At 50.8% G+C, this 9579-nt stretch overlaps 1 protein-coding gene and 1 long non-coding RNA gene across 4 annotated transcripts in view; one reads left to right on the top strand and one right to left on the bottom strand.

Annotated features, from left to right (window-relative positions):
* LOC115085947 (oocyte zinc finger protein XlCOF6-like) overlaps positions 1–9579 on the bottom strand; it is a 1095473-nt gene that overhangs the window by 502958 nt on the left and 582936 nt on the right. The gene's annotated exons all lie outside the window — the stretch shown is intronic.
* On the top strand, positions 1261–8910 carry LOC115085977. Its single transcript, XR_003855002.1, has 3 exons — positions 1261–1414; positions 8448–8559; positions 8696–8910. It is a non-coding gene; the product is annotated as an uncharacterized LOC115085977 (long non-coding RNA).

Raw genomic sequence — 9579 nt, 5'->3', positions numbered from 1 at the left:
CATAGCAGCCATGGTTGTAACAGTACCCCCCCTTCAAGGCCTCCTCCTCTTCCTGGGTCCCAACCCTGCAGGGAACACTGCGTGATGGCAGATCCAAAGTCCTCCTGAGGCAATGCGGTAAACCCAAACTCCTCCTGGGATGACAGGGCAGTCCCAAACCCCTCCTGGGACCGCGAAACAGTCTCAAACCCCTCCAGGGGTGGCAAGGTAGTCCATAACCCCTGCCGAGGCAGCAGGGCGGCAGGCACAGGCCCCTCCAGGGATGCCAGCAGGCGGCAGGCACAGGCCCCTCCGGAGATGGTGCAACCAGTCCAGGCCCTTCCTGTGGCAGTTGTGCAGGCTCAAACCCCTCCTGAGGCAACACGGCAGGGTCAAACTTCTTCTGAGGTAGAAAAACAATCTCGAGCCCCACCTGGGGCACAGTGGTAAGTCCAAACCCCTCCTGGGGCGACACGGCAGACTTAAGTCCCTTCAGGGGCACAGTGGTAAATCCAAACCCCTCCCGGGGCGGCACGGCAGGCTCAGCCCCTCCCGGGGCACAGTGGTAAATCCAAGTCCCCTCCTGGGATGGCAGGGCAGGCTCCAACCCCTCCCGGGGCGGCAGGGCAGGCTCACGCCCCTCCCGGGGTGGCACGGCAGGCTCAAACCCTTTTTGGGGCGGGAGGACAGGGTCAAGCTTCTCCTGGGGCAGTAAAATGGTCACAAGCCCCTCCCGGGGCATCACGGTAAGTCCAAACCCCTCCCGGGGTGGCACGGCAGGCTCCAACCCCTCCCGGGGCACAGCGGTAAGTCCAAACCCCTCCCGGGGTGGTAGAGCAGGTTCCAGCCCCTCCCGGGGCACAGCGTAAGTCCAAACCCCTCCCGGGGTGTAGAGCAGGTTCCAGCCCCTCCCGGGGCACAGCGGTAAGTCCAAACCCCTCCCGGGGTGGTAGAGGCAGGCTCCAACCCCTCCCGGGGCACAGCGGTAAGTCCAAACCCTCCTGGGGTGGTAGAGCAGGTTCCAGCCCCTCCGGGGGTGGCCGGGCAGGCTCACGCCCTTTCTGAGGCACAGTGGTGAGTCCAAACCCCTCCTGGGGCACGGCGACAGTCTGAGATGTCAGAGTAATGAAGTCAGTTGTGGATTGTTGACCAGTTATGGGAATCATTATGCTGGAGTGAGAGGAGGGTAGAAAACTGAGCTGTAGAGGACATGGTAACAGAAGCTAGATTTTTAAAACTCCCGATCATGGTTTCCTGGTTCTCTAGTGTAGACTTGCAGGTTAGTGAAGACACAGGCAGTGTTAGAAGGTCTTGGGAAGGTGCTTGTTAGTCGTGACTGATGAGCAGCTGTGGGAAGCAGAGTTCTATTACGTTTAATTAGTTCCCTCTGCTTCTGAGACTCTAGCGTGGAAGTCAAAGAAGCCTTTTTTATCAGGTGAGTTTTTGGTTTTTCTGAAATATGACTTGCATTTTGGTTATAAGTTTTATGACGTAATGTGTTGGAAACCTGTGTTTGCAAACTGCCAACGGTGAAAACATTCTTAGTTGGGCCAGAAGCAGGACATAGTGTAAAAGAGCTGGCTGAGGTATCAAGAGAAACAGATGGCCCGTTAGCTGTGCAGAGGGGGCAGGGTTTCCCTGGAGGCAAAAGGCACGGAATGCAAGAGCAGGTCCACCATCCTGGTCTAGGAGCAGAACAATTTAAGCATTGCTGGTAGACTGAAACATTTCTTTTCAGACAACTGCTGCAAGCCCAGTGTTCCTGGTCAGAAAGCTGACAAGCTAAACAGTTCTGGTAAGATGGATAATTTAGGGTTTGACACTAGGTGCAGATAAAAAACCGTGGAGACTCAACGTCTGCATACAGAGTCCTTTCTCTCTCTCCAATTGTGGATGGCTTCGGCATGCTGTTACGCTTGGGCTGTGTTCTGGTGTAGGGAACACCACCTTCTGGAGTGACTCCAGGTGGAGAGAGATAGGAATGGCTGAAAAGTCTCTGATGAGGGTGATAGAGGAGCAGAGTAAGGCTGGAAGCAGTGTCAGAGTTAAGGCTGGGTCAGGGCAGGCGGCAGGCAACAGTGTCAGAGTTCAGGCTGGGTCAGGGCAGGCGGCAGGCAACAGTGTCAGAGTTCAGGCTGGGTCAGGGCAGGCGGCAGGCAACAGTGTCAGTGTTCAGGCTGGGTCAGGGCACCTAGTGGTAAGGCAGAGAGCCCGAAGGCCACACACACACACACACACAAGGCAGGGCTGAGGACCCGAAGGCCCCACACACACACACACACACAAGGCAGGGCTGAGGACCCGAAGGCCCCACACACACACACACACACAAGGCAGGGCTGAGGACCCGAAGGCCCCACACACACACACACACACACACACACGGCAGGGCTGAGGACCCGAAGGCCCCCCACACACACACACGGCAGGGCTGAGGACCCGAAAGCCCCCCCCCACACACACACACACACACACACACACACACACGGCAGGGCTGAGGACCCGGAAGCCCCCCCCCCCCCACACACACACACGGCAGGGCTGAGGACCCGAAGGCTCCACACACACGGCAGGGCTGAGGACCCAAAGGCCACACACACACACACACACGGCAGGGCTGAGGACCCAAAGGCCCCACACACACACACACACAGCAGGGCTGAGGACCCGAAGGCCCCCCACACACACACACACACACGGCAGGGCTGAGGACCCGAAGGCCCCCCCCACACACACACCGGCAGGGCTCAGGACCCGAAAGCCCCCCCCCCCCCACACACACACACACACGGCAGGGCTGAGGACCCGAAGGCTCCACACACACGGCAGGGCTGAGGACCTGAAAGCCCCCCCCCCCCCACACACACACACACACACGGCAGGGCTGAGGACCTGAAGGCCCCACACACACACACACACGGCAGGGCTGAGGACCCGAAGGCCCCCCACACACACACACACACGGCAGGGCTGAGGACCCGAAGGCCCCCCCACACACACACCCACACGGCAGGGCTGAGGACCCGAAGGCCCCCCCACACACACACACACGGCAGGGCTGAGGACCCGAAGGCCCCCCACACACACACACACGGCAGGGCTGAGGACCCGAAGGCCACACACACACACACACGGCAGGGCTGAGGACCCGAAGGCCACACACACAAACACACACACACGGCAGGACTGAGGACCAGAAGGCACCTCACACACACACACACATGGCAGGGTTGAGGACCCGAAGGCCCCACACACACAGCAGTGCTGAGGACCCGAAAGCCCCCCCACACACACACACGGCAGGGCTGAGGACCAGAAGGCACCTCACACACACACACATGGCAGGGTTGAGGACCCGAAGGCCCCACACACACAGCAGGGCTGAGGACCCGAAAGCCCCCCCACACACACACACGGCAGGGCTGAGGGCCCGAAGGCCCCCACACACACACACACATGGCAGGGTTGAGGACCCGAAGGCCCCACACACACAGCAGGGCTGAGGACCCGAAAGCCCCCCCACACACACACACGGCAGGGCTGAGGACCCGAAGGCCCCCACACACACACACACACGGCAGGGCTGAGGACCCGAAGGCCCCCACACACACACACACACGGCAGGGTTGAGGACCCGAAGGCCCCACACACACAGCAGGGCTGAGGACCCGAAAGCCCCCCCACACACACACACGGCAGGGCTGAGGACCCGAAGGCACCTCACACACACACACACACGGCAGGGTTGAGGACCCGAAGGCCCACACACACACACACACACGGCAGGGTTGAGGACCCGAAGGCACCTCACACACACACACATGGCAGGGCTGAGGACCCGAAGGCCCCCACACACACACACACACACACACGGCAGGGTTGAGGACCCGAAGGCCCCCACACACACACACACACGGCAGGGCTGAGGACCCGAAGGCACCTCACACACACACACATGGCAGGGTTGAGGACCCGAAGGCGCCACACACACAGCAGGGCTGAGGACCCGAAGGCACCTCACACACACACACACGGCAGGGCTGAGGGCCCGAAGGCCCCCCCACACACACACACATGGCAGGGCTGAGGGCCCAAAGGCCCCCCCACACACACACACATGGCAGGGCTGAGGGCCCAAAGGCCCCCCCCACACACACACACATGGCAGGGATGAGGACCCGAAGGCCCCCCCCCCACACACACACACACACACACACACACACACGGCAGGGCTGAGGGCCCGAAAGCCCCACACACACAGCAGGGCAGACAGAAGTCCCGAAGGCCACACACACACAGTAATAAAGGGAGATGGACCATAGGCTACACAAACACAGTAATGCAAGGCAGAAGGCCCGTAGGCCCACTCACAGAAGGCCCGTAGGCCACAGACAGCAGGCAGGGGGCCCTTAGGCCACACACAATGGACAGAAGGCCCGAAGGCCACACACGGAAAGCAGAAGGGGCTAGAGCAGGGAGCCCAGACGAGCTCGATGCCGAAGCACCGATGCAACTGCTAGACAGGGTTATAAAGGAAAGTCTGGGATATGGAGTAGACAGGAAGGAAGGAGTGGACCAGCCAGAAGCCCTCCTCATCTAGCAACCCCTTGTGGGGAGGCACCACCAATTCAGGATATGATTGAATTCTAACATCTACCTCCTCCCAGGAACTTACTGTGAGTCACGTTAAATGTGTGTAAGAAAGTAAACAAGATGGTTGGACTTGACTGGAGTGTCTCTGTGTTTCATTTGGACTCATACAAAAGCATGAAGTGCAGAAGGACTGGTGAGGAGGAAACAGCCAAGGCCTACCCCTTTAGAGACCCTAGAAGCCCTATGATAGATAGAGAGGTGTGGGTTACATAATTTGGTGCTTACAAAGTGGGGCTTTGGGTGTGAAATTGAATTTTGAACTGTTTTCTGGATTAGTGACTTTAGGCAGATTGAAAGTAAAAATGACCATGGTTTTCTGACATTGCTGGAATTCCAATGTGAAAAAAGTTGGTTTATAAAGTCTTCACAAGCTGGAAAACTCTCTGGAAGTATTGTGTCTTTGTGCATGGTGTGAGTCATAGTGTTGTGTCTATCCTCGTATGCCACGTCACCATGCATATGTAGGAAAGGGTATTGTTCCCATGCACTAAGTAGTGTGGCACATCATGGAGCATAGTGAGCAGAATATGCTGTAAAAGCTGTGGAGAGTGAAAGAAAAGAAAAAGAGAAAAATAGAACACTACTTCCCTGGAAAACCTTTGCTGAGGTTGAAATGAGGCGGTTCATGGTGCAACTTGTGTGCCAGTTCTGCAGGGCTCCTAGTAGATCAGTGGTGCTGGACATTGCATGCCATGAGTGCAGTGTCCCACCCTTTTTGTCCTATGGTGGTCTACCCAGCAAGGGTGAGACATTTCGGCTGACTGGGAGATTTATGGGGTGAAGCCAGACGAGGCATGACCACCTCTCCAATAGCATCTGTGGGCTCTGAACCATGGCAATGAAAGGAAGAAGGGAGTTGGAGATGAAAGTTGGGGGTGATGAGAGACTGCTAGTGATGCTTAGTGAAGGAAGGATGACTGAGAAACATCTGGAGGACGACAATATGGAGTGGCCTGCTATCACTGCAAGTTGGGATATGCTGAATCTCCAGGGTGAAAAGAAACTGGGAAGTGACGAATGGGTTGCGCCAGGTTTTGCAGAAGGCCCTGAGTTAGGTGGGAGCCGAGTTACCTGAAATCACAAGCTCAACATAAGAACATAAGAAAATGCCATACTGGGTCAGACCAAGGGTCCATCAAGCCCAGCATCCTGTTTCCAACAGTGGCCAATCCAGGCCATAAGTACCTGTCAAGTACCCAGAAACTAAGTCTATTCCATGTTACCATTGCTAATGGCAGTGGCTATTCTCTAAGTGAACTTAATAGCAGGTAATGGACTTCTCCTCCAAGAACTTATCCAATCCTTTTTTTTTTTTTTTTTTTTTTGTTTAAATATGTTTATTAACAGCAGAGAATTCAGATACAAGACTGTTCAGTGTCAATGAGCACAAATTTCAGCAGTTAACAGGTCTTCACATAACTCTACCTTTGCCAACCCAGGTAATGCTGCCCATGCATAACATGAAAAATAAATTGTTGATAAAGAACTTGATAAAAGAAACATTTAGAAGACGTCCCTTCACATAATTTCTACATGAAATTGAAAGGGACAGGACATCCAGCATAATAAGTACATGGATCCTAATAAGTACCATAAACATAATAAGTACAGTAAACATAATTAGTACAGGGCAGCTTCCCAGGCATTATCCGTCACTACAGAGCTTATACAAAAACATAACCTAACATAACAGCCCTCCCTTCTTGGCCTGTTTACCCAACCATAATGCCTCATATAATGTATGCCCGTCTCCATACATAGTCGATATCAACGCTCAAGGCTTATCCCGCTTGCTGGGCGGCTCACTTAATCCTCCTACAGTCATTCCGTTGGGCCTTAAACTTAGACTGTGTTTTACTGATACTCTCTTCCCACTGCTCAGCCTCGGAGCCTCCGCCATATCCGTCCGGTTATGGTTCCTGTTTGACCCCCCCAATCCGGGAATGTCTCTCCACCATTAGAGTTTTTTGTTTCTCCCAATCTCCCAATCTCCATGGCTCACCAAGCCTGAAGTACTACTCCTCACCCTCTGGAGAGCCAGATTATATATAGATTTAGGTGAACCTATCAGAGATATCCCCCCCCTCCTCCCTTCCCCCCCACCCCCCCTCCCTGGTAGACCCATATAACAATAGTACATTTTCGGATTTAGTATAACCGCAGCTATTAGAACAGCCAGAATTGCTCTCCCCATAACTACAGGTGCTCTCTATATTCCTTTTCCGGGCTCCCTCTCCAGCAGTGGGTAGTCCCTCCTGGTACATATATTCAATAGGATGTCAATACACTTCACTGACCACATGCACCAGGATTATTAATTATCATGCAGCTCAATATTACGACATGCAATAAATGACCTCCGATATGCAGTATAAACTTTCTACAAAAATAGGGAAATTCCGTTCAGGACCAGAGAGGACTCCCAATTGAGTGCGTACTTGCATCTCCCATACTCCACAATCATAGCATCTCGAGTTGCATTGTCCCCAAACTTCTGCCAGTAGATCACATGTAATGTCAGAGTCCATATATACAATTACCGGTCTCCATCCAGCTCTCGGCTGTCCTCCGGGTACTGCAAGTATGGTAACGCCTCCTGCGGCAGTAGTGACAAATAGTCTTTCCATATGTTTGTCGAGATATGTTGGAACGCCACAGATTTGTGAGCTGCTGTTAACTGCTCTCTATGAAGTAGTTGGTGAAATTTAGTTTTCCAAACCGCCTGATATTGGGGTTTCGGATTTAGCCATTGGGCTAGTATAGCGTCCAGAGCAGTCATAGTAAGTTTACAAAAGAATTGAAATTGATACGTATCGTCAAAGACCTCTTCTTCCACTCCCACTCCAAATAACCAGACCTTGGGATCCAGTGTTATAGAAATGCCCCATATCTGATGCAAAGTCTTCTGTAACGATTGCCAGAATCTTTCCACTACTGGGCATAACCAAAAACTATGATAGTAATCAGGTTTGTCCGCCTTACATCGAAGACAAGCTTTTTCTGTAATGAGGCCCATTTGGAAGGCTATATACTGGGGATAGAAGGCTTGATAATAAAATTTATATCCAATCCTTTTTTAAACCCCAGCTACACTAACCACATCCTCTGGCAACAAATTCCAGAGTTTAATTGTGCATTGAGTGAAAAAGAACTTTCTCCGATTAGTTTTAAATGTGCCACATGCTAACTTCATGGAGTGCCCCCTAGTCTTTCTATTATCCGAAAGAGTAAATAACCAATTCACATCTACCCGTTCTAGACCTCTCATGATTTTAAACATCTCTATCTAGAGGAGCCAGTCATGTCTGTGAGTCTTCTGAAGGATATTGGAATCTCAACAGAACGTTTGTGCTCTGTCCCTGTTTAAGATATGCCGAGGTCTGGACTCTGGGTGATTGTTTAATATCAATCAATGTGGGGATGTGTGAATATGTGGGGGAATAGTTACCTATAGGAGGATGAAGGCTCCAGGTCACGCCCCTGAACTTACCCTGAAGAGTGGAGGTGTTGGCTAGCTATGATCCTCCAGGGTAAGAAACAATGCAATTGTCATCTGTCACACAAGCTGTGCTCCCGTATCCGCAATGTCAGGGAATTCATACACCTATAATCTGGTGAGACTCTGGAGAGCAGATAAGAGAAGTAATGAAGATAGTGAAGGACTTTTGGGGGCTATAAAATACCCCTATACTCCTAAGTGGGCCGTGAAAGTGATTGAGAGAAACTGTGATGAGTGGTTCCTCCAGAGCGTTGATGAAAGAGTGAAAGATGACGATAAACTGATTTATCTGGAGGGAACATTATCTTTATTTCAGCAAGTACTTGGAGAGGTGAGGAAGCCTTGGTATGTGAGAAAGAAAGTAGGGATGCACCGAACGAAATGGGAATGAGAAACAAGGCCCCTGTCACCAGCAAGTTGGGAGATGGGTCAGTATTTGAAGACTATTTGAGACATCACGTCCGTGAAGAGGTTGCTTACACCACTCCAGATAAGTTAAGTCATTTTTAGTTCTTTCTAGTGTAATGTTTACTGATGGTTTTGTGATTTTTTTTTTATTTGCAGAAGAATTTAATACATTGTTGCAACTAGTTTGGGCACAATGTTTTCTCATCCCTCCAATGGCTCCTGATGAAGCAACCTCCGTTGCGAAACACCAGCTGCTGTCGAGCCGCCTCTGGGAACAGATGCACCTCACTTTAAAACAGTGGCCAAAAATTACAAGCTGATGCAGTTTGAAAATTAACAAATAAAAATCTAAGAAAGAACAATAATATATATTTATCACGGGTGGCAGTGGTTGATTGATTGGTTGTGATCCCTTTTGTATATTTTTGGATTCAGTATTGAAGAAGCCAGATCTTTAATCATTATGAATAGTCTTATTTATTTATTAAAACATATTTCTAATCCACTGATTTCCAAATAAAATCTGCCCAAAGCGAATCACAATAAAACTTCCATAATTAAACATGTAAACAAACAGAGAAAATAATAATAAAGTAAGTAACAGAAAAAGAAATGTAGCATTCAAGCGAAAGCCTGGACAAATTACCAAGCCTTCAATTTCTTTCTAAATTTTAAATAATCTTTTTCATCTCATAATTCCTCTGCCAATGAATTCCACAGTAGTGAACCATCAATTAAAATAAGGAATCCCTGGTCTTCTGCACTTTAAATTGCTTAAAATTTGATACAGAAAGTAAATGTTTCCCCGTGGAACGTAAGGTGTGAGATGTTACATAAGGGCTCAACAGTGAATGTAGAGCAGATTGTACTTCACTATGCACAACTTTGTGAATGAGAGTCAAGATTTTAAATTATATCCTCTGCTGAATGGGAAGCCAGTGAAGTGGTTTCAAATATGGTGAATATTGCCCCCTGTTATAATTCTTGTTGCTGCATTTTGAACAAAACCTAATGCACGCAACCATTTTTTGGGTAGATCA

Source organism: Rhinatrema bivittatum, chromosome 2 (genome assembly GCF_901001135.1).
Source record: "Rhinatrema bivittatum chromosome 2, aRhiBiv1.1, whole genome shotgun sequence".
In the NCBI taxonomy this organism is placed as follows: Eukaryota; Metazoa; Chordata; class Amphibia; order Gymnophiona; family Rhinatrematidae; genus Rhinatrema; species Rhinatrema bivittatum.
The sequence above is the reverse complement of the archived record's forward strand: the minus strand, read 5'-3'. Positions and strand labels throughout refer to the sequence as shown.